Raw genomic sequence first — 19,663 nt, forward strand, 5'->3', positions numbered from 1 at the left:
AGGCAGGAAGGCAGAGTCCAGAGAGAACTAGTTTTGATCAAGCATGAGATGTATGAGGGTTAGTGAGTGGAAGGGGCCAGGACATTGAACAATTAAGGATGCAGCAGGGAGCAGATGGGGCGTCACAGAGGGATTATGGTCAGACAGTCACATGTATCAGGTTGAACAGGACCCAATTAAACCATTGCCTCTCATGGGTAACCTGACCCTGTGTCCTTCTAGGGCTTAGCACTCCCCTTCCATGGGTGGTAGCAGCCCCTGCAGGCCCCAGTTTCATCTCACCTCCTGGCTGGGATCTTGTATTCCTCATCTTCTCTCACCCTTGGCTCTTGCAATGATCAGTAAGGCTGATAAATGCAGAATACATTTTGTTTTGTATTTTGTATTATTATTATTTTCAGAGACAAGATCTTGCTCTGTCACTCAGGCTGGAGTGCAGCAGTGCAATCATAGCTCATTGCAGCCTCAAACTCCTGGGCTCAAGCAATCCTTCTGCCTCAGCTTCTCAAGTAGCTGGGAATGCAGGTGTGCACCCTTCTCCCCGATCATTAAAACAAAGTTTTTGAGAGATGGGGGTTCTCGCTATGTTGTCCAGACTGGTCTCAAACTCCTGGCCACAAACAATTCTCCCGCCTCAACATCTCATTATTTTGTATTAACACACCTAGTACACACACAATAGTGCACAAATCTTAAGTGTGTGGCCCAGCGAATTTTTAATTACACACACGCCCATGTAATCACCACCCAAATATAAAATAATCCCCTAGAAGCTTCCATTGTACCCCTTACCCGTTAGTACCCAACCCCACAAAAGTAATTACTATTCTGACTTCTATCACCCAAGAGTGGTTTTGCTTGTTCTTAAACTTCAGATGAATGGAATCAGTGTGTCTCCTCGAGTCTGACTTCTTTCATGAAACCCGTCTATGAGATTCATGCAGGTTGCTGTATGTAAATGTAGTTTATTCTTTCTCATTGTTATGCAGTATTCCTTCTTATGAATATACCACCAAGGGATCTATTTGTGCATGTGTCAGTGCTCTGAGAGGAAGGGCCGGGGACACTGAGCCATTAAGGATACAGCAGTGAGCAGATGGGGTATGGTAGAGGGATTACCAGGCAGTCACATTCATTAAGTTGAACGGGACCTTATTTAACCAGCTACCTCTCATGGGCAACCTAATCCCTGTGTCCTTCTAGGACCTATCGTTGATGACATTTGGGTTGTTTCAAGTTTTTCACGATGACAGAGAAAGCTGCTGGGAGCATTCAGTGCACATCTTCGAGGGGTCTCTGCGCTCCTCTCTCTTAGGTATATCCCTAGGAGTGGGATTGGTGGGTCATGGGATAGACATACGTTCAGCTTTCACAGATGTTGTCAGTTTTACCAGTGGTTGTACCAATTTGCGCTCGGCAGAAAGGGCTTCTTCTTTTATTTATTTATTTAGGGAGAGGGTCTCACTCTGTCGCCAAGGTTAGAGCGTGGTGGTGTGCAGTGTGTGGCTCACTGCAGCTTGGACCCTCAGGGCTCAGGCACCCCTCCCACTTCAGCCTCCCAAGTTGCCATGACTACAAGTGTGCACCATCATGCCTAGCTAATTTTTGTACTTTTTTTTTAATGGTAGAGACAGGATTTCACCATGTTGCCCAGGTTTGTCTCAAACTCCTGGCCTCAGGCAATTCTCCCGCCTCGGCTTCACAAAGTGCTGGGATTACAGGCATGAGGCACTATGCCTGGCCAGAAAGGGCTTTAAAAAAAAAAAGTCAGGTTTATTGAGGTATGATTTGCATAGAATTGCACTGAGAACACTCACTCTTCTCAGTGGACAGTTTTAACAAATACATATCGTTGCGTACCTTCCACCACAATTAAGATATAAAACATTTCCATCAACTCCAAAACTCCCTCATGCCCCACCAGCCCCTGGTGACCACTGATCTGTCCCCTGTCCCTCTACTTTGCCTTTTCCAGAATGTCATAAATGGAGCCACACAGTACGTAGCCTTTTGGGTCTGGTTTCTTTCACTTACCGTAATGCGTCTGAGATTCACCCATGTTGCTTGCTGTGTGATTCAATATTTGTCCCTCCTTATTTCTGAGAATCTTTCTGTTATAAGGCTGTGCCACAATTTGTTTGTTTGTTTGTTTGTTTTAATGTCTTTGCAAGTTGAAAGATATTTGGATTGTTTCACATATGGGGCAATTATGAGTAAAATTACAACAAACGTCTATGTAGAGGCGTTTCAGTGGGCAAGAGTTGTCATTTCTAGGGGGAAATACCCAAGAGTGGGGTTCCTGTGTCCTGTGATAAAACGTATGTTTAACTTTATAAGAAACTGTCAAACCACGTTTAAAGGCTTACCATTTTGGCATTTCCACCAGCAATCTATGAGAGTTCCAGTTACCCTTCATCCTCACCAGTACTGCATATATTGTTAGGTTTTGTGGTTTGGTTTGGCTTTTTAATTTTAGCTATTCTAAGTGGGTATGTAGGGGTTCAAATCTTTTTCTCATATTTTTGTTGAGTTGGCTGGGAGGGTTTCCAGTGGAGGAACAGCATAATCAGATGTGTAGTTGAGAGCGGGCTGGAGGGAAAACTAGACCAGAGCGGACGAGCCTGTCCTCTGGGGTCTGGGAGGAGCTTGGTGCATTCAATGGGATGACAAGGCCCACCTCAAGAGGATGGCCCTGAGGGTGCAGGGTGCGAGAGTCTGAATGAGGTTTCCAAGGGCGTTAGGGAAGAGCTGGTAACTCGTTGGCTGTCGTGTTCACCACTGACTTGGGCTGCAGTGCCCAGAAGGAGGCCCTGGGACAAGAATTTAGGAACAAGTGATTTATTCAGGAAGCAGTCTCAAGACAAACTGGACAGGGAATGGGGAAGCAGGACTGGAAAGGGAGAGGAGATCCAGCCAGGCTGTGACCTCAGACTGGGTCCCGCAGGCGGCTGCCTCACCCTCACCCCACAGGGGAGCTCCACTGGGTAAGTCACACTTGCGAGCTGTCCCTCCTGGGGGCAAGGAAGCTGGGCTTTCAGACTCTTGCACCAAGGCAAGCATTGGCTGTAGGATTTGGGGTGCACTGTGGGGTTGGGAAGTAAAACATAAACACCCATGTACTTTCAGCTCTCGAAACCTGTGGGAAAAGAAGCTCCTGGAAACTTAGACCAGAAAACAACTTGCAAGTGCTAGTCGTGGGAAACTAACATACCAAAGATAGGGTTCAGGGGCATAAAACACTGCTAAGCAGTGTCTGAAGGGATCTAGCAGAGCCTCAACACGGCCCACCGCAAACGCAGCATCGTAGCACCTAGAACAGGGTCTGGCGCCTGGTAGGTGCCCAGTAAATACTTGTTGTTGAAATCACGGAATGAATGAAGCACTGAAGGCATGGCAGATGCCAGGGAGATGGGACACTCAGGAAGCAGGACTGGTTCCGAGGAAAGATAGAGTTTGAATCTTTGAATCTTTGCTCAAAAAGCATCTCTTAATTTTAGCGAAGAGGCTAAGACTTTTCAAAACCATCAAGTTCCGGCTTCTTCATATTTTCAATAGTTATTGACTTAGTTCACCTCTTTCATCTTGCATTTACCATAAACATCAAAAATAGCATTTGGTTTGGGGCCTGATGACTTTGAGGTGATGATGTATCATCAGCAGTGTTAGCCAAGGATCCAGCATGAGGAAGAGTGTAAGGAGGCCAGAACAGCAGTCAGAGAGATGATGGCCCCGGACGAGGGTGTCGAGAGAGGACAGAGGAGAAGGAAGGAGGTGGATAGTGGCTCACACCTGTAATCCCAGCACTCTGAGAGAGGCTGGAGGATCGCTTGAGCCCAGGAGCTTAAGGCTGTAGTGAGCCATGATCGTGCCACTGTACTCCAACCCAAGTGACAGACAAGACCCTGTCTCTCAAAAAGAAAAAAGAAAAGGAAGAGGAGAAAGAAGGAAGTCTTAGAGGCTTAGCAAGCCAGGGAAGAGGAGCTACAAAGGGTGAGGAGGGGACAAAGTGGCCAGAGAGTGGGCAAGAAAACCAGGAAAGAAGTGGATGCTGGAGAAACCCAGGGGTCACATATTTGAGGAAGAAGAGGTGGTTGATGGTCTCAGATGCTGCCAAGCTAACACCGCTGGCTGTGCCCTCATGGAAGACCCTGATGACATTGGCCGGGGAGGTTTCGATTGCCCACAGGGTCTGGAGCAGCACAGAAGAGGCAGCAGGCCTGAGAAGGAGGGGGGCTGTTGGTAGAGGGGTGGAGGAAAAAGACAGGGTATATTAAGAAGGAAGAAGCTGGCTGGGAGGCCCCACGTTGATGAGATCCAGGCCTGGTGGAAGGCTCAGATTTAAGCCATCCCTCAGTGTTGGGCTGAGCTGCCGAGGTGAACACATGAAGCCCTCAATGGGTAACTTTATCCCCATGTCCTGGGTGAACTTTGTGGGGTCCCAGATCCTCCCAGGCAGGAGGGCAGTGTTCCATCATGCCCGGGCCCCCAGCAGTTGTCCCACTTGACTGGGGCTGATGGTGAAATTCCCGAAGAGGGCAGGCGGGCAGGTGAGCCCGTGGGAGCCTTGTGGCATCCCGGGAAAAAAACATGGGGGTAGTGAGGATTATGACAAGAAGGGGAGACGCAGGGAGGGGTGCCCAGGAAGGAGGGGGACTTTGATGAAGGCAGAGGCATGGATGGGAGCTTTTGAGAATTTATGGGTGGAGAGAAAAGGGCCAGCAGAGAGGGAGAAATTGGAGAAAGGAAAAGACAGATGTAAGGCCTGGGAGGAGACAGGCAAAGGACAGCTGGCCTTGGACACAGGAAGGTGCAGGCAGAGGCATGAGGGAGGGGAGTGGCAGCGACCGGTGCCTCCACAAACGCCTCTGTTTTCTCCATTGAGCAGGAGCTGGGGTTGTCTGTAGGGCCCAGGGGAACAAGGGGGGATGGGGGCCCAGGCGGAACAACTGCTGCGGGAATGGAAAGGAGTTTGGGGACCAGTTGAGGGGTTGCTGAGCTGCACTTAAGACCCAGCCAAGGTTGGAGAAAATTAATCTGTGCTGGCGCCAAGCGGCCTGGTGATGTGCTTTGTGCCTGCGGCACTTGGCAGCCTGGGGTGAATGGAGAAAACAGGCGGGTTTCTAAGCTCCTGCTCTTCCGCCATCTCATTGAATCTGCCTGGCAACTCCCACTGCCTCCGCTTTACAGATGAGGAAACTGAGGCTCGGGGAGAGGAGGCCACATGCCTGGAGTGTTGCAACAAGTGAGTGGCGACACAGGACCCAGTCCAGGGCCATGGACTCCCTGCTTGGGGCAGCCCCCATGGTCTTGCTACCTGCTGCTGGCACACACTGTGAAGAGCATTATGGCAGCCCCTGTCCTCACCATTGAAACACACAGGGAGCCTGTTCCCTTGTGTGCCCAGAACTGTGTTCGGCTCAGCTTTGCCTGCTCACTAGAACCTGTCAGGGAGGGACCAGGAGGGAGCTGCGGTTCAAGGAGGCATGTAACTGACCTGGGGTCACATAGTATTCAGATATCAATTCTCCCCAAATTGATCTATATATTCAATGCAATTGCAATCAAAATCCTAGCAGACTTTTGGTAGAAACTGATAAACTGATTGTAAAACTGATACAGAAATGCAAAAAACCAGCCGGGAGAGGTGGCTCACGCCTGTAACCCCAGCACTTTGGGAGGCCGAGGCGGGCGGATCACCTGAGGTCAGGAGTTCAAGACTAGCCTGGCCAACATGGTGAAACCCTGTCTCTAATAAAAATACAACAATTAGCCAGGCATGTTGGCGGGCGCCTGTAATCCCAGCTACTCTGGAGGCTGAGGCAGGAGAATCGCTTGAACCCAGGAGGCAGAGGTTGCAGTGAGCTGAGATCATGCCATTGCACTCCAGCCTGGGCAATGAGAGCCAGACTCTGTCCCCACTTCATGAAAAAAAAAAAAAAGAAAAGAAAAGAAATGCAAAGGACCTAGAATAACCAAAACAATCTTGACAAAGAAGAACACATTAGGAGGTCTTATACCACCTAATTTCAGGACTTACTATAAACCGACAGTAATCTAGATAAAGTGGTATTGCCTGCAGTTAAATGGAACCTAATAGACAGTCCAGATGTAAAACCACACATACACAGTCAATTAATTGACTTTTGACAAGGGTGCCAAAGCAATTCAACAAGGAAAGGATAATTTTCCTCAAATGCTGCTGGAACAATCGAAAAACCACATGGAAAAATAACAAGGCTTAATTCTTATCTCACATCATATCCAGAATTTATAAAGAACGTTCTGGCCAGGTACAGTGGCTCATGCCTGTAATTCCAGCACTGTGAAAGGCCAAGGCAGGTGGAAACCCACCTTTTTTGTAGAGATGGCAAAACCCATCTCTACAAAAAAATACAAAAATGAGCCAGATGTGGTGGCACACATCTGTAGTCCCAGCTACTCAGGAGGTTGAGGTAGGAGGATCCCCTGAGCCGACTGCAGAGGTTGAAGCCGAGGATCACCTTGACCGGGGAGGTGGAGGCCAAGAGCACGCCACTCCACTCCAGCCTTGGCGACAGAGAAAGACCCTGTCTCAAAAACAAAACAAAACAAGAATGCTTATAACTCAATAATCACAAGATGCTCAAACTGATTTTTTTTTAATTAGCAAGAATCTGAACAGATACTTCACCAAAGAAGATATATGAGTGACAGATAAGCACATGAAAAGATTCTCAACATTATTATTCAGAAGATGCAAATCAAAGCCACAATGAGATGCCACTGCACACTCACTAGAATGGCTCAAATAACAGACTGACCACATCACATCTTAGCATGAATATGGAGCACCTGAAACTCTCATACATTGCTGGTGGGAGTTCATAATGGTGCAATTACTTTGGGAAACATTTTGGCAATTTCTTATAAAGTTAAACACACACCAGCCATTCAACCCAGCAATTCCTCTTCTATATGCTTACCTAAGAGAAACGAAAACATATGTCCACACAAAGACCAGCCCTCAAACAGCATAGCAGCTTTATTCATAATAGCCTAAAACTGGGAAAAAGAAAAAAAATGTTTGGCTGGGTGCAGTGGCTCACGCCTGTAATCCCAGCACTTTGGGAGGCCAAGGTGGGCGAATCATGTGAGGTCAGGAATTTGAGACCAGCCTGGCCAACATGGTGAAACCCCATCTCTACTAAAAATATGAAAATTAGCTGGGTGTAGTGGCGGGCATCTGTAGTCCCAGCAACTCAGGAGGCTGAGGCAGGAGAATCGCTTGAACCTGGGAGGCAGAGGTTGCAGTGAGCCGAGGTCACACCACTGCACTCCAGCCTGGGTAACAGAATGAGACTCCCTCTCAAAAACAAATAAAAATAAAAATAAACCGGGCAAAAAATAAATGTTCATCAGCATACATATACATAAATAAATATGTATATAGTTATATAATGAAATACTACTCAAGAATGAAAGGAGAAAACTACTGATACATGGATTAATCTCCAAAACATTATGCTGAATAAAATCAGCCAGAAGCAAAAAGATACTTCCTGCATGATTCCACTATGTGCAACTCAGGAAAATGTAAATCTGATCTACATTGATGGAAAGCAGCTTATTGGTTGCCTGAGGCAAAGAGTGGTAAGAGATTTCCCCAGCTAGATTTCAGAATTACTATGGACCACTGTCTTCTTTGTGCTTCCCATTTCCCCCCTTTCTGAACGATTATCCTATACCTATTCCACCATTGTATATTGGGTGCAGAGTGGGGTTGAGGGGTAGGTAGGTAACTCACCTCTTGGAATTCACAGGTCTACTCATTGAGAGGGACTGTACTGGCAGGGATATGCTTAGGGAACCACTTCCAAGGAGCCTCACCCACACCTGCATATGGTTTAGATGACAAAAGTCTTGAGTTCAAGCTCGTACTGTACCAGCATGAGACTTCAGGGTCCTTCAGAGGGTGGACTGTATTTTGCATGTTAGAAGAATGTAAATAATTTGTGGTCAGAGGGAAGACTATAGTGCTTTTAAGATATGTCCACAAATTTTTTCTTTTTTCTTTTTGAGACAGAGTCTCACTCTTTTGCCCAGGCTGGAGTGCAGTGGCACAATCTCAGTTCACTGCAGCCTCCACCTCCCGGGTTCAAGCCATTCTCCTACCTCAGCCTCCCGAGTAGCTAGGTATGTCCACAAATTCTTTGATACTCTTCCGTTTAAGAGGTAGAGCTTAATTCCTTTCCCCTGAGTGTAGGCTGGACTTAGTGAGTCACTAGTGAATAAAATAAAGTGGACGTGACAATGTACAGCCTCAGAAACTAGGTCATAAAAGTCACTGCGGCTCCCCAGTGTCCCCTCTCCCTCCCCACCCCCTTCCCCTCCCTACCTTTCTTTGTCATCATTCTCTCTGGGGGAATTCAGCTGCCATGTAAGAACACTCAGGCAACCCTGTGGAAAGTCCACGTGGTAAGGAAATGAGGCCTCCTGCCAACAGCCCTGGGAGGGAGCCATCTTGGAAGCAGATCCTTAGCCCCAGTTGAAGCCTTCAGGATGCAGCAGCCCCAGCTGTCAGCCTGACTACACCTCATGAGAAAACCTGAGCCAGAAACACTCAGCCAGGCTGCTCGAAGAATTTTGACCTCAGAAACTGTGAGAAAATGGTATTTGTCATGTTAAGCTGATTGCATGGGGGTAATTTTTTGTTACATTGTAAAAGATGATACACTAAGTTAAGGGCATGGGGATAATTTTTGTTATGTTGTAAAAGATGATACACTAAGTTAGGAATTTGAATTTTCTCGCAGGAGCAATGGGGTGTAGTGGAAGGTGTTAGAGAAAGGAAATGACATAAAAAGTTCTGGGATTAGTGCTATGGTCTGAATGTTTATGTCCCCCCATAAAATTCATACGTTGAAATCCTAATCCCCAGGTGATGGTATTAGGAGGTGGGGCCTTTGGGGGATGATTAAGTCATGAAGACTCTACTCTTATGAATGGGATTAGTGCCCTTATAAAAGGGGCCTGAGGAAAAAAACAAACAACTCCATTTAAAAATGGGCAAAGGATATGAACAGGTACTTCTTAAAAGAAGACATACATGTGGCCAACAAGCATATGAAAAAATGTTCCACATCACTGATCGTTAGAGAAATGGAAATCAAAACCATAGCGAGATACCATCTCACACTGGGCAGAATGGCTATTATTAAAAAGTCAAAAAATAACAGATGTTCCTGAGGTTGCTGAGAAAAGTGAATGCTTCTACACTGCTGGTGAGAATGTAAACTAGTTCAGCCACTGTGGAAAGCAGTTTGGAGATTTCTCAAAGAACTTAAAATAGAACTAACATCTGACCTAACAATCCCATTACTGGGTATATACCCAAAGGAATAAAATCATTCTACCATAAAGACACATGCACATGTATGTTCATCACAGCACTATTCACAATACCAAAGACCTGGAATCAACCTCAATGCCCATCAACAGTGGACTAGATAAAGAAAAATGTGGTAAATATACACCATGGAATACTATGCAGCCATAAAAAAGAACAATATCATGTCCTTTGCAGCAACATACATGGGGCTGGAGGCCATTATCCTAAGTGAATTAATGCATGAGCAGAAAACCAAATACTGCATGTTCTCACTCATAAGTGGGAGCTAAACATTGAGTACACATGGACACAAAGAAGGGAGCAATAACGTAGAGGCCTACTTGAGGGTAGAGGGTGGGAAGAAGGTGATGATGGAAAAACTACCTATCAGGTACTATGCTTATTACCTGGGTAATAAAATAATTTGCACACTAATGCCTCGAGACATGCAATTTCCCTATATGTCAAATCTGCACATGTACCCCATGAACGTAAAATAAAAGTTGGAGGCCGGGCGCAGTGGCTCATGCCTGTAATCCCAGCACTTTGGGAGGCTGAGGCGGGCGGATCACAAGGTCAGGAGATTGAGACCACGGTGAAACCCCGTCTCTACTAAAAATACAAAAAATTAGCTGGGCGCGGTGGTAGGCACCTGTAGTCCCAGCTACTCAGGAGGCTGAGGCAGAAGAATGGCGTGAACCCGGGAGGCAGAGCTTGCAGTGAGCAAGATCGCACCACTGCACTCCAGCCTGGGCGACAGAGCGAGACTCCGTCTCAAAAATAAAATAAAATAAAATAAAAGTTGGAAAGAAAAATGAATGATTTTCTTCAAAAGCAGCCTGAGTGAGACTCCTCATCCCTTGCACCATGTAAGGACACAGCTGAAAGTCACTGTCTATGGACCAGAGAGCTTTCATCAGACACCAGATCTGCTGGTGCTGTGACCTTGGACTTCCCAGCCTCCAGAACTTTCAGAAATAACTATTTGTTGCTTGTAAACCACCCAGTCTATGGTAATTTGTTATAGAAGCCTGAATAGAATAAGTCATCTAGAAAGAATTTTCTTGGTCCCAAAGTGAAGAAGGGATTGGAAGTCACGAGATTCACAGAACACTGCATAGAGGTGGAGACTCTGAAACTAGGTGTCTGTGCCACACAGCTGAGTCAGGGAGTTGCACTCTGGGCAGAGGAAGAAGCCTGTGCTGGGGCAAGGAGGCCAGACATTGCCTTGTGTCAGAGGTGGTAGGTATAGGTAGAGAATGAGATTCTGAGCACAAGTGTGAATGAATGGTGAGTTGCTTAGGCCCTGGACAGGCCTTTCTACCCCTTCTGCGTCCTAACCTCAGCCAGCACCAGCAGTTGCTCCAGGATGTGTTGAGCACCTACAGAAATGCTGCTCAACTTAAATCCCCACAGTCAAGCCGGCCTATCCCCACTTGCACTGGGGATGCAGCAGTGAATAAACAGACAAAATTCTCTGCCCTCATCAAGCTTCCATGTTAATGGAAAAAGACAGGTAAAGAGCAGAAGGAGGTTAGGGGACGAAGACAGGCAATTAATTTTATAGGCAGTAAATATATACGTAGAGAGAAATACACAAGGTAATGGGGCATTACAAGTTGAGGCAGTTGCAGTTCTAAGTACTGTGATATCTCAGGCTGCTATAACAAAATACCATCTACTGGATGGTTTAAGCAATATTTATTTCTCATCATTCTGGAGACTGGGAAGTCCAAGATCAAGGTGCCAGCGTATTTGGTGTCTGGTGAGGGCCCTTTTCCTAGTTTGCAGATGAATGCTTTCTTGCTGTATCCCCACATGACACAGAGAGAGGGATATGCTCCTCTCTTCCTCTTCTTGTAAGGGAACTAATCCCATTATGGAGGCTTAACCCTCATGACCTCATCAAAACCTAATCACTTCCCAAAGGCCCACCTCCAAATACTACTACACTGGGCATTAAGGCTTCAACACCTGAATTTTGGGAAAACACAAACATTTAGTCCATAGCAGGTGGTTAGGGAAGGGTTCACCGAGAGGGTAACATGTGAGCACTTGTGAAGTGAGCAAGTTGTCTACGTGGATATATGGGGGAAGCGTTCCTGGTAGAGGGAACCAAGCGCAGAAGCTGTAAGGTGGGGTCATGACTTCCAGTGCCTCCACTAACCAATAAAGAGTTTTATGAAAATTAGAAAAAACAAAACAAAACACCAGCCTGGACTTGCACTTCCAGCCATGAAGAAGTAATAAGGACTGGAGTCACCCTCCTGCCATAAACTAGACAAAACACTGGAAACAATTGTTTACAGACATTGAACAACAGGCAGTAGCATAAGACAGTGATCCCTGAAGAACGGTAAGCAAATCAGGTTAGCTCTACAGTTCACCCAGCTTTCTGCCCGGAGGCATCTTAGGTGTAGGGAGGGGAAATTCAAATAGAGTCCAGCAGTATTGATGAGTTGATCTTTGAGACAAAGAACAAAGTTCAGGTAGGCTTAGGTGGCTGTAAGTTGAGGGGCAGAGTACCTGACTGAAGGAAGAAAAATAGCTCCAGAAATCTACATGTGTCCTCTTGAATCACTGCCATGTGCAAGGCTTCACGTGTGTAGGGTGAAACTCCCTGAGGCCAGGCAAAGAAAGACTGAAGCATTGTAATTTGAACAATTCCCAGAATTCACACAGGTTAGGAACTATCCCATGAGTAACAGTTTTAACGGCTACCGTGGACCCACTCTAAAAGAGCTTAAACATAAGCCTTGGCCGGGCGCGGTGGCTCACGCCTGTAATCCCAGCACTCTGGGAGGCCGAGGCGGGCGGATCACGAGGTCAGGAGATCGAAACCCCGTCTCTACTAGCTAGCTACCGGTATAATTCACATCAATCTAATAACTGAGGATATATGTGGGAAAATAAGTAAAAAATCAGGATTTGGGATGAGATTTCAAAGGAGACTTTAGTCCTTCCTTCCTGAAGTTTAATTTTTTTTCAACTTGAAGTTCCTCCAGCTGCAGACACTCCTCAGCCCTCCTCTGTGCTGACGCTCAGAGGGAACTCAGATGCAGGCTCTCAAGATGCCCATGGTATGGTGGGAAATGTCCCCCCAAACACACACATGTGCCTGGCTGTTCCCAGGGGTGTGATCCTGTGAAGCTATGGGGGCTCTCAGGGGAGAGGCCCTGGGGCTTCATCAGGGAGGGTGAAGTGCCTGAGCCAAAAGAAGCCTTGCGGTGTGCCAGGCAGACCAGGTGAGAGGCATTCCTGCCAAGGGCAGATTGAGCAAAGGCCAGGAGGCGGGGAGAGGCTGAGTCTTTCTGCACTGCAAGAGCTTCCTTGTGTCTGGAGACAGGGCAGAAGGAGAAGTCACCAAGAGTATGAGGGTGTGGCCTGATCCAGAGCTTTGAAGCGGGACCAATTAACTTGAAGTTTATCAGGAGGGTGGGGAGGTGGGGAAGCTGGCTTAGTGGGGTTAGGCCAGCGAAGGGTGAGCTGCCAGGTGGGAGATTTAGCAAGGTGGCTTGGGTGGCCTCTCCAAGTGTAGACAGGAAGGGGGCAAGGCTGGAGATGGGACACTGGGAGGCCCAGGGAGCTGACACCCAGATGGGATTGTGGTGGTGTGCTGGAGGCACAGCCCTATGGTGGAACTGGATGTGGTCAGAAGGAGTCAAGAAAGTGCCTGAGACTTGGTCTACTTGTGTTGAGGATGGGGAGCTGGGCAGGTGAGGAGGTCGGAGAAAAGAAGAGCAGTGTGGGAAGGGCAGGGAAGTGTCTAGTCCTGTGCTCAGGTACATGGATGTGCAAGTCCCAGTTCAGGAGAGAGCTCTATGCCCAAGAAGGACAATGAGTGGCCACAGATGTCCTGGGGGTGGAGGAAGCTGTCCTTGGCGAATGGGCAGGGCAGGAAGGGGTGGAGGACTGAGCCCGGGGAAGCATCAGTACTGAGAGGTGGATAGAGGAGAGAAACTGCCCAAGGGGTGGGAGAAAAGCCAGGAGCACCCAGTGTTCTGAGGGAGGAGAGAGTGGCCTCCCAAGCAAGGATGGGCACCCAATCAGGACCCCAATGGGCCAGGAGAAATGAGGAAGCAAAAGGGACCATGGGCTTTAGCAAGAAGGAGGTCTAGGGAGAGCTCTTTTGAGAACCATGGTGGGCTCAAAGTGGCTGGGGTCCCTTGCCAAGGATGGGGTATGTGTGGACTGGGAATGGAAACAAGTAAAGCCAAGGGTCCCTTTCCCAGAGTTTCTGCGGATGGACAGAGAGAGAAGACGGAGCATGGGAGGAACAGGTCACCAGAACACATCTCTCGTGCTGGAAAGCAGACTCAGGAGGGAAGAGGATGACTGTCACCAGGGCAACCATGCTGGCCATGGGATGTAAGGAGCAAAGGAGGAGATGAGAGATTTGGGAGGAAGAGTCAGCACAAGTTTAAAGGAAGGAGGTGGGGAGAAGGGGAAGCCTGGATTTCTGTCCCTGGAGATGGAGGATGAGAGCATGAGATGAAGCCTGGAGAGGAGGGAGGTTGGTTGGAGCTTGGGGAGTCTATGATGCTGGGAGTATGACTGAGTGGGGCTGAGGACAGGACAGTGAGTAGACAGGTCTGGGACAGGGGAGATGAGCACAGAAATGCAGAGGAGTTTGTGTGAGGGGACCTCTGAAGACCTGGGGTGGATCATGTGGCCCAGAAGCCCATGGAAGGAGAAGGGCAGAGGGGTGAGGACACAGCCCTGGGGAGCACTGATAGCAGAGATCAGGAGGAAAGAGAAGGGTCTGAGGAAGTGGCCAAGACAGAGCACACACACGCACATATGCACATGCAGGAGCACACACACGGTGATTCTTGGAGACTTCCAAAGTCCCTATCACCCCACTTTCCCATGGGTAGTAACTGGTCCTGTCTCCCCCTGGACTCCTTAGAACACAACCTGGGGTTTTGAAGCCTTTGTCTTCAACAGAGCACTCAGGTGCTCAACGTATGTCAGGTGGTGTGAGGGAGGGAGGGAGGGATGGGTGGATGGATGGATGGATGAGAGAGTAGGTGGATGAATGGGTGGGTGGACATATGTATGGATGGGTGGATGGATAGGTGAGTGAATGGGTGGATGGCTGAATGAATGGATGAATGAATAGATGAATGGAGAAATGGGTGGATGGATGGAGGCATGTATGGATGGGTGGGTAGATGTATGTATGGGTGGATGAATGGATGGATGGATGGATGGATGAATGGATGGACAAAGGAAGACAATTATCCTCTCATCTTCACACGATGCCGCAGCAGAGACTGAGAGAGTGGGGGCCTTTAGCAGCCCCTCAGAGATAGAGTTGGCAGGGAGGGGGAACAGATGGGCCGTGGGTGGCTCAGTAGGAGTAGTCAGAGACGATGCAGGGCTCCTGGCTGTAGCACCACACCAAGGAAGGCACTGACATTCAGTGTTAATGAGAACAGGAAAGAGGCCTGTTTGTAGTGTAGAGATGATTAGATGAGTTTGAGGTACCTCTGGAGGGGCCCAGTCAACACTGGCTCCAAATCTGTGGCATGCAACAGAGAATGGAGGTGGGGTGATTTTCGGATGCAGGAGGAAATTGGGGGGTGTCCTTACAGAGACCTCTATGCCCAAGGTGCATAGGGGGCACCTCTTATGCAGAGGACAGTGCAGCGCGAGACGAGGGAAAGAAGAGGACAGGAGAGGACAGATGGACAAACCTTGGTCCAGAGCTCACCAGGCATGTTGTGGATAGATGGAGTTCATGAGAGTGACAGGGAGGGTGGGACCCAGCCCTGACCATGCCTTAGAGAGAAGTGACTCACACACATGTGCACCTGTGCCCACACGCAAAGAGTAAAACTCTCCAAGCCCCAGAGAGAGAGAGAGGGAGCTGACGGGGAAAGTGGCGGGCACACACACGCACGAGCATGTGCGCACACATGCACAGAGCAGCAATGACGCACAAACTTGAAGCAAAATCCAATAAGGCTCCTCTGGAGAGCGGGAGGGAGTGAGGCTGAGCAAGATGCAGGAAGAGGCAGTGTTGGCGGGGCACATCAATAATAAAGTTAAAAAATGAAATGAAGAGGGGGCGGCAGGACCCTCGGGGAGCGGAGAGGCAGGCAGATGCAGAGATGCGCGCACACAGAAGAGGAGGGAAAGACGGGGGAGGACAAGCCTGACAAAGGGCCTAAGTAGAGGAGTGCACAGTGGGACCCACACCTCCACACAGAGGCAGCCACAAATCGTGACCCTTGGGGCAAGGGCCAAATCTGGAGAGGAGGAGAATAAACGAGGGAGAGGATGAGGAAGGATGAAGGAAGGAAGGAGAGAGACAGACTCCCAGAGACCCGAAAAGGCAGCACATTCCACGGACAGACAGAAAAGAACCCACGTACTGTAGATGAATTCTGAGGACCACCCCTGACCAAAACCCAGGAGAGGGCAAGGCAGAAGGGCAGCCCATGACAGATAAGGTTGTGGCGACCTTATCGTCATGTTGAAAAGGAGAAAGCACCCATGTCCATCCACAGGACAGCTGGTCACCCACAGTGCAGCTCTATCCCGAAAGACCCAGATCTGTGAAACAGGGTGCATTCTGGGGTACGCTGGTACACTGGACCTCTGGGGAGAACGTTCCCCAAGGGTTGCTTGTCCCGCTTCTGTGGTGTAAATACTACCACCATGGCCAATTTCAGGCTACCATCATGCCATTGCAGAGCAGGACGAGGAAGAGGTGCCCACCTCGGCTCTTGCACACCAGTGATGGTGCACTCACATGTTCGTGGAAAGAACTCGAAGACTTATCACTGGGCAGACAAAGCTATTGGCAAAACTTACACAGGGTAAATGGTATTTATATTTTAAACAACATCCCACCACCACCAAATGCAGCTCTATTTTATTTAGATGAGAGGACTCATATAGGCTGTGTGGACAGGGTCACACAGAACTGGCCACAGAGGTTCCCCTTTTTGGGGGAGTTGGAGGTGGCATGCTGGAGGGAGACAAAAGAGACTTCAGCCTTTTGTCATGCTTTAATTTTGTGAAAGCATAAAAAAATTTAAAAATTTAAAAATTTTGTGCAAAGATAATTTCTTCACGTACCACACATAATTAAAAACTAATTTTTTAATTAGAAGAGGAAGAAAATGGAAGGAAAAAAAGGGAGCATGAGAGTGAGGAGGAGGGAGCTCTCTCCTCAGTCCGTCTGTCCTCAGTTCGTCTGTTCCTCCCACCCCTGCCATAGTCACAGCCATTCAGCAAAGATAAATCGGATGCAGGTCCTGCCCTCAAGGTGCTCACAGCCTGGTGGGGAGAGTTGCCCAACACACATATATCTGGGTGCTCCAGACACAGAATCCTCACCCAGTAAGTCAGAGGCCCCCAGGAAGAGCTTGGCAAGGACTCTTTTGAGGAGGACATGGGGCTTCCCAGGGCCTCCCGTGACCCTGCTCAGCAGAGCTGCAGGATGAGAAGGGAGATGCTGGACAGGGTCAGCAAGAGGATGGTCACCCAGGCTCTAGGGGAGGCTGCCTGGGGGGCAGAGTACAGGGAAAGGGAGGATGGGGCCCTAGGGACATGGATATAGAGGACTGATGGACGCCAAGCAGGCTGCAGAGGAAACAGGAGAGGGGAGGCCCCAGAGGTAGAATCGAGGAAAGAAAGGGGGTGAGAAGCCAGGAGAGACTCCCAGCATCAGAGGCCATCAATGGAGAGAAAATGAGCTGTGGGGTTTGGAGGCCTCATTTCTCCCCACTGGCAGGTACAGAGCAGCTGCAGGGGTGAGCAGGATGGGAGGGAGGGAGTGGCCACAGCCAGGGATGAAAGTTCCCACCCGGCTGGTCTGAGATGAAAGAAGGCATAGGAGGAAGAAGGGAACAGGTCAAGGGAGAAGGAAGGACTCCTGGGTGGGCGTGGGATGAGCTTGCCCACCTACTGAGACAGGCCAGGGGAGGGCGTAGGGGAGGGGACAGCTGTTGCCAGGGCAATGGCACTGCCTGGGAGCACCGAGGATCAGAGGAGAAGACGGGAGAGGGTCCTTAGAGGAGGAAGTGGCCCTGGGCTGGAAGTGGGAGGGAGGCAGAGGGCATGGGGCCTGCCTGTTTTCAGTACTGGATTTGGGAAAATGGGGGAAACACAGGGCCTGTGGAGGACTTGGTGAGTCGATGCTTCTGGCAGGGTCTTCAGTGGGGTGCATGGTTGAATGCGTGCTGCTCCAGCAGAGGGATCTAGCGTGGGCCCAGAGATGTGGGCATGTGGGCATCTCTCCCTTTCACACACCACACACACTGTAAGGCACAGTGACACAAACACATGGGCTGCCCCTATCACCCCATATTTTCATTGCAGATGATGAGTCTGCTTCCTCATGGGCACAGACCCACCAGGATGTCTCCTCGGCTCTGGGAGCTGTGTGTTTTGTTCAGCAGAACATCCAGTAGGTGTTCAGTGTATGCTTGTTGGATGGATGGATGGATGGATGGATGGGTGATGGATGGACAGATGATGGATGGGTAGATGGATGGGTGGATGATGGATGGGTGGGTAGATGAAAGGGTGGATAGATGGGTAGATGGATAAGTAAAAAATGGATGGGAGGAAGGAAGGATGGAAAGAAAGGAGGGAAGAAGGAAGGAAGGAAGGAAGGAAGGCAGGCAGATGGATGCGTGGGTGGATGAATGGCCTATGGTCCAGGCATGGGATGCTAAGGCCTGCTGTGGCCAGGGCTGAGGAGTTGGGCTAGGGTCTTGAACAGCCCCTTGGAGGGAGAGTCAGCAGCACGAAGGGGAGACAGATGTGCCATGGGTGACAGGAGAGGGAGGTGTCAGGGATAACTCCTGGCAGCTGAGATAACTCCTGGCAGGTGGTGATGCTCAGTGCTGAGACTAGGAAGTGTGTGGCTGGCCCTGGGAGGTGACAGGTTGGAATGTGAAGATGACTTGGGGGTGAGAAGCTCTGGGTCCATATTGGTTCCAGGTCCGATTCTGCATTTCAGGGCAGAGTTCGGATGGCAAGTTAGGGATAGGGGTGTCAGCCAGAAGAGTGGGACCAGAACAAGGAGGGGGGCCTGACCTTGGAGAGCAGGAGGAGGAGGTGGAGTCGAGAAGGAGAGGGGAGGACATAACAGATCACAGCCTGGAGCTCAGCTTGCAGAGGGATGGGGGCAGGCTGGGCTGGAGTGTTTGCAGCTAGCTCGTCTGTAATAGTGATCATGGGGGAGCAGCCGCATGCCCATCCACTGAGCGGCATCAACCACCATGCACCTGGCCTCTGCACTACCACGCAGCAGAGCGCCTGAGACCTGGAAGCCATCCGTGACCCGCTGTTGTGTAGAGAAGCCCACCACAGAGCAGGCGTGCCTGGTTCAATATGACTCTCATTGAACGTCAAAGCCAAAGCCAGCACCACCCACAGGACTTGCCTTTTTTCGTGAGAAGATAACATATACAGAGAGTGGAATGATCCTCCCAAATCAATACTGTGATTACTTCGGGGGAGCAGTATTTGTACCCTGGGCTAGATGGGATGGAAAGTGGACAAGAACACCAGTCTTATGTACAACGCTTTGATTTTTATTTTTTACAAAGACAGTGGGTCCATGAATGACTTGTGTAATTAAAAGTTAATTTTACAGCCAGATGCCGTGGCTCATGCTCCTGTGGTCCCAGCACTTTGGGAGGCTGAGGCAGGAGGATCGCTTGAGGGTTCAAGACCAGCCTGGACAACATAGCACGACTTCGTCTCTACGAAAGGATTTTAAAAAATCAGCTGGGTGTACTCTCTCCTCCTGCCGCCCAATATGCCGAAAGGAAAGAAGGCCAAGGGGACAAAGGTGGCTCCGGCCCCTGCTGTGTGAAGAAGCAGGAGGCCAAGAAAGTGGTGAATCCCCTGTTTGAGAAAAGGCCTAAGAATTTTGGCATCGGACAGGACATCCAGCCCAAAAGAGACCTCACCCGCTTTGTGAAATGGCCCCGCTCTATCAGGTTGCAGCGGCAGACAGCCATCCTCTATAAGCGGCTGAAAGTGCCTCCTGCAATTAACCAGCTCACCCAGGCCCTGGACTGCCAGACAGCTACGCAGCTGCTTAAGCTGGCCCACAAGTACAGGCCAGAGACGAAGCAAGAGAAGAAGCAGAGGCTGTTGGCCCGGGCCGAGAAGAAAGCTGCTGGCAAAGGGGACGTCCCCACTAAGAGACCACCTGTCCTTCGAGCAGGAGTTAACACCCTGTCACCACTTTGGTGGAGACCAAGAAAGCTCAGCTGGTGGTGACTGCACACGACGTGGATCCCATGGAGCTGGTTGTCTTCTTGC

The 19,663-nt window shown here is 49.3% G+C and overlaps 1 protein-coding gene and 1 pseudogene across 1 annotated transcript in view; one reads left to right on the forward strand and one right to left on the reverse strand.

Moving 5' to 3' along the window:
* NNAT (neuronatin) overlaps positions 1-19,663 on the reverse strand; it is a 165,760-nt gene that overhangs the window by 54,845 nt on the left and 91,252 nt on the right. The gene's annotated exons all lie outside the window — the stretch shown is intronic.
* The window catches only part of LOC126964272 (60S ribosomal protein L7a-like), an 800-nt pseudogene continuing 288 nt past the window's right edge, over positions 19,152-19,663 (forward strand).

This window comes from Macaca thibetana, chromosome 10 (genome assembly GCF_024542745.1).
Source record: "Macaca thibetana thibetana isolate TM-01 chromosome 10, ASM2454274v1, whole genome shotgun sequence".
NCBI lineage: Eukaryota > Metazoa > Chordata > Mammalia > Primates > Cercopithecidae > Macaca > Macaca thibetana.